The sequence below is a fragment of the Toxorhynchites rutilus genome, chromosome 3, assembly GCF_029784135.1.
Source record: "Toxorhynchites rutilus septentrionalis strain SRP chromosome 3, ASM2978413v1, whole genome shotgun sequence".
NCBI classification, from domain to species: domain Eukaryota; kingdom Metazoa; phylum Arthropoda; class Insecta; order Diptera; family Culicidae; genus Toxorhynchites; species Toxorhynchites rutilus.
Genome location: NC_073746.1, coordinates 266001982 through 266008001, shown reverse-complemented (window position 1 = coordinate 266008001; position 6020 = coordinate 266001982). Strand labels below are relative to the sequence as shown.

At 40.0% G+C, this 6020-nt stretch overlaps 1 non-coding gene across 1 annotated transcript; it reads right to left on the bottom strand.

The window, feature by feature from the left end:
- Positions 1 to 1245: 1245 nt before the first annotated feature.
- On the bottom strand, positions 1246 to 1318 carry Trnar-acg (transfer RNA arginine (anticodon ACG)). Its single transcript has one exon. It is a non-coding gene; the product is annotated as a tRNA-Arg (tRNA).
- Positions 1319 to 6020: the final 4702 nt, after the last annotated feature.

Below are 6020 nucleotides of genomic sequence, written 5' to 3'. Positions count from 1 at the left end.
TTGCTATTGATTGTTGAATTGAACAAAACAAACTGAAACATCTGAATTCACTCAGATTGATACGGACACCAGAACACTTTATATCACTTTCTTGAGTAATATATGCCAAGAATAATACATCAAATATGATGTTCCAGGTCCTGACTTTTAAGATTTGAAAAGCATCTGAAGATATCAACGCAAGTGTTGAAGATGTAGAAGTAGAAGCTATTCAACTGGACGAGAGCAAAACAATAGCTTTTAGGACCATCTGCTGAACCATCAAATGGTTGGATGAGTAAAGTTTGAATAAAAAATAGAAATTCAAATAAAAACATACCCGATTAATTTATTTAGAATGAAAAATTCCTATGCATTAGCTATATAGTAACTTTATGTGCCCTTCTCAAAAATTGCATTTTCTGCGTTACGTAATTTGTGCACGACGCCTTACGATTTAAAAAAAAAGAATAACGATCAAACATAAGCCCTTCTGAAAAATCAGTGGTAATGAAAATTGATCATATGATAATAAAAATAGTGATTTTGGACAGTTGCAACCATTTGTAGAAGGTTTTAAAAAAATCGTATTTTGCGCTATAAATAGTAAGACTGACCGTTGAAAGGCAAAGAGTACATTTTTACAGATGATAAAAAAAAGCATCCAAAGTTATAATATGAAAATTTGAATAACTGCTGTGGGTGCTAAATGGCCAAATAAGGAACACAATGTCAAAAACCTTTGATATCAATAAGCTATTAACACGTTCGTCGCCCAAAGTAACTTTTTTGAGATTCTTGCGGAGCCCAACTTGCGGATGAATTATTAAATGAAGATCAAACTTAGTTTGTAAACAATTCTTACATGATCTAGCAATATTTTATTCAATTTGGAAATGAATTGACAACAATAACACATTCCAAAGTCACATTATATGGGTTTCGCAAAAATGCTGCAGTACAAACCATCCGTACTATAAATTAATAAAAAGCATAGTATAAACATTATAAAGATATGGTTACAATTTTATTATTTTTCCACATAGCCTATAGTTACCACAGGTGCCTATTCTGTCAAATTACTTTTAAAAATTCCTATTCAATTTGAACGAGGAAACTGTCATCCATATCTGGGTGACGGGGCGACGAAAGTGTTAAAAAATGTTGGGTGCGGATGGAGGGAGGTGGAAATCCCGTAGCTTTATGTATTTTTATGCATTTATGTACCATATTATATTTATAACGAGAATGAGAAAAAAGTTCGATCGATCCTGCCAGGAGTCGAACCTGGAATCTTCTGATCCGTAGTCAGACGCGTTATCCATTGCGCCACAGGACCCAGTTGCCTGAGTAGACTCACGTCGTCGATTGGATGTTCTGGTGTGAGGTAGATAAATTGAAACACATACAAATCGGCAGATGTTATCGCAGTTATACAGAATCATAACAGGTAGAGATAAACTGCTCTCACCCCGCAAGCCACCTTTCACGGCGATACGGTGGTGAGAAACGTGTGTAGCAGACGAAGGGTGTAAACGAGAGAAAATACGAATGGTAAAATTTAAAACCCTCACCGCAGGCAGCGTCAACAGCAGCGACAGCAAAAAGGGGGAAGCCCGCTGCAGTAATAAACGTAATGGATAATATTCAGCAAATCATACGACAAACTCCCTCGTTTCTTTTTTTTCTGGGAGGATAAAAACGGAAAATCTTTACGAGCACAGTTCATGAGAGGTTATTTGATTGACGGACTTTTCAACTCGTCGAAATCTGCAGACTTTTTTTTATGTCGATACATGTTTGTGTCTTCCGGCATTGGCTCAACGGCTACCTGGAGTCGAGACTGCAACTTATATATGACGCGCAGTTCTCGGAAGTTCCCAGCGTTTCAAGGTCCCCAGATTCAATCGCCGCCGAAGCTTTGCGCGCCCCTTCCCATCGTTAGAAACTCTGACTCGGGCGCAGATTGTTCGGACGGTCTTTGTAGCAGAACCGCGCTCCGAAGCAAGCACATTACGAAATCCTCAATTGCAGCCGTTTTATGTAGGTCAATACTCTTTCAACCGTGAGCCACCGTAGACGCCAGCAAAAGCAAAGCACACAGTGTTGAGCCGCCGATCGCAGTGGGCCTCGACGCGGTGTGCGCACACACAAACCGATGGAGTCGCGCATGGCGAGTGCACTGCGAAAAAGAGACTGTCTAGCTATAGAGCGAAAGAGAGAGAGAGAGAGAGAGAGAGAGAGAGAGAGAGAGAGCGCAAACACAAAGAAGGGAAAAGAAACATGCATAAAACAATCGCTGGGTTGCGCGCGCGCTCGCGCTTTTGAAAACATACCGAACTTGAGCGGAATAATGGAGCGAGAGGAAGAAGCAAACACGCCAACAGCTCACCGATTTAAATCTTGCCGATGGGGAAGGTCTTGCAGGCGTTGCGTCATAGACGTACGCCATCAAACGAGATCATCAGCGCCGCACGGGAGCAATGACAAAGAATCGCGTCGAACGTGTTCTGACGAGCATTGAGACGAAAAAAAAAACAATCTCAATTAGAGATTGGAAAATATTTATGATTGACGACACTGGAGGAGCGAATGCGGAGAGGCAAACCTCTCAATGCCGGATACTATATGGAATGTGTTTACGATCTGGTAAACTGCCGCGTTATTCTAGAAGATGATGATTCTGTGGAAGACATTTTGCGTCGTTCCGTTCGCGGAACCAACTTGTTGCAAATATAACTTCTGTATATATTTCATTATCTTACGGAATTCTACGCATCGAATGACAGCGATCCCAAAGCGAAATAACAAAGAACGGCAACAGGTCGGAACAAATTTATCCACCTGCAGTAGAGATGATTCATTTTCAAAGTTGACAAAAAACGATCATGCGTGATAGAGAAATAATACGGAAAAAATAATTTTAGAATAATTTCATTGATTCAAGTGCGTAAATCGCCAATTTCGCTGTATTTGTGGTAAATTAGATCTTTCCTATGAATTGGTTCACTCATTCATGTCGTAAGTGACAGCTGAACAAATTCTACGATAAATTAAAGGGCCGTTGTTCCGATTCCCAAATTTCACTATGCTCAGACCATCGAAGGGACTGTGGGAACACGGACAGGTTAACACGTTGAGCCACGCGCCGGTCTCTAGGGACCGACGTTGAGCTTTTTGGAGGAAAGCGCTGACTGACTGGGACTGGCAGTTACAAAATAAAAAAAAAATAAAATATATTAGGTTGGGGAAAAAGTAATCTATTATTTTTGCGTTAAATTCAAAAAAATATTTAATATGCTTCGGATTGTCCAATATACACCGTTTTGTTGCAAAATTTATTGCCATTCCACGATGGTACAGGAAGTGGATTCATGTAAAAATTAGGATCTAGAGCTCGACAGTTATTCTCTGGACAAAAACTGTCTTCGACAAAGTTGTTACATAAAGGGTGTGCCACATCAAATTGCATCACGGAAAAAACGCTGTAGAAATTCGCCCAGTAGACCGATCCTTTTGAAAATTTTAGACAGTAAAATAAAAACTATTAAACAACTCTTGGCATTTTCTTTTTATTCATACTTCGAGCCCAAGCCCGTATGCTCGCACCCTCCTCTTTACCCCGTCCATAAGGTTCTGTACAACGTCAGGTTGTAGTTATTTTTTAACAGAAATCCATTTTCTCTTGAAGTCCGCCTCCGATTTGACAACTTTTGGGTTCTTCCGGAGGGCCTGCTTCATAATCGCCCACTATTTCTCTATTGGGCGAAGCTCCGGCGCGTTGGGCGGGTTCATTTCCTTTGGCACGAAGGTGACCCCGTTGGCTTCGTACCACTCCAACACGTCCTTTGAATAGTGGCACGAAGCGAGATCCAGCCAGAAGATGGTCGGGCCCTCGTGCTGCTTCAATAGTGGTAGTAAGCGCTTCTGTAGGCACTCCTTAAGGTAAACCTGCCCGTTTACCGTGCCGGTCATCACGAAGGGGGCGCCTCCGCTTTCCGCAAGAGCAGATCGCTTGCCACACCATGTACTTCTTGGCAAACTTGGATAGTTTCTGCTTGCGAATCTCCTCCGGAACGCTGAATTTGTCCTCTGTGGAGAAGAACAACAGGCCCGGCAGCTGACGAAAGTCCGCTTTGACGTAGGTTTCGTCGTCCATTACCAGGCAATGTGGCTTCGTCAGCATTTCGGTGTACAGCTTCCGGGCTCGCGTCTTCCCCACCATGTTTTGCCTTTCGTCGCGGTTAGGAGCCTTCTGAACCTTGTATGTACGCAAGCCCTCCCGCTGCTTGGTCCGCTGGACTTGACAAATTCAGCTTATTGGCGACATCCCGGACCGAACTTCTCGGATCACGTCTAAACTGCTTAACTACGCGTTTGTGATCTTTTTCACTGACGGAGCATCCATTTTTGCCGTTCTTCACCTTCCGGTCGATGGTTAGGTTCTCGAAGTATCGTTTTAGTACTCTGCTGACCGTGGATTGGACGATTCCCATCATCTTACCGACGTCCCGATGTGACAACTCCGGATTCTCGAAATGAGTGCACAGGATTAATTCACGACGCTCTTTTTCGTTCGACGAAATTTTTCCAAATTTACGAAAAATTGACAGTGAAGCATGGCCAACGTGATCTATACACTCTTATCTGATTATAAGCGAAAGCTGAAGATATAATTCCAAAAATTAAATTTCTACAGCGTTTTTTCCGTGATGCAATTTGATGTGACACATCCTTTATAATAAAACGCTCATTTTGATGTTGTCAAAAATAGGCTTGCCAGAATGTTCGATGAAATAAAAAAAATAACTTTCTTATCTTTATAGATAGAGGTAGATATGGTTCGACATATGGCCTCAATTATTTTAAGCAAATTTGTAGAACAAAGTTTTTTTCTGTCTCTTGAAATAACCGATATAGCACTTTTTCCTAAGTTGCGTTAAGGTCACCATGAAAAAAACACGTTTTTTTTGCTCTAACTTTTATATTGCAAATTTTGCATGCAAACTGTCTTCAGAAGAATTTTAGAGCTTGCTAAGTCAAAAATTTTGCGATGCAGAACTCGTCAATATCGCAACTTTACTCAAAGTTGATATTGATATTTCTTCCCAAAAAATACGCACTCTTCATTCGCTTTTCAATCTTTTTGGGACAAACATAAAAAATGTTCGTTGACGGCATTTGAAAGAGCATTCTTGACTCTTTATAATATGGGATTTCCGAAACTGATATTTTTTTTGTATTTGAGTAAACTAAAATTGGAATCATGAGTTATTGGGTGAAAAAGCATCAATAACTTTAAGTAGAATTAAGATATTGACAAGTTCTGCTCGCAAAATATTTGTCTTATTATGCTCTAAATTCGTTCTAATACAATTTTGATGTAGGATTTGAAATATAAAAGTTAGAGCAAAAAAAAACCCGTTCTTTCATGGTCACCCTAATGAAACTTAGAATAAAAAGCGCTATAGCGGATATTTCAAGAGATAGAATAAAACTTTGTTCTACGAAGCTAATTAAAATAATTGAGGCTACAATATTGTCGAACTATATTTGCCTTTATCTATAAATATAAGAAAGTTACATTTTTCATTTCATCGAAAAATTTGGTCACCCTGTTTTTGATAACATCAAAATAAGAACTCTATCATATGCAACAACTTCGTCGAAGACAGTTTTTGTCTACAGAATAACCGTCGAGCTCTAGATACCAATTTCCACTTTCCTGGACCATTGTGCATTCTGAGAGTAGCTTCATAGGGTGTGGTACACAAAAAACGTCACGCTAAAAATGCGGGGTTTCGACCACCTCCCTCCTCCTATGTAACAATAAGAAACGCAAGACAAACCCCTCCCCCTCTTAAATTACGTTACGCTAACATAATTTGTGCCAAAATTCAAAGTCGCTTGAAAATTTTTCATGATATTTGAACTTTTATTAACACTAAACCTACCAATGTTTCATGTATACCTATTCCTACCACAGCGGGTCAAGTGACCCTTTATGAATAGTTAGTGAAGAATGACTCGATTTATATGGT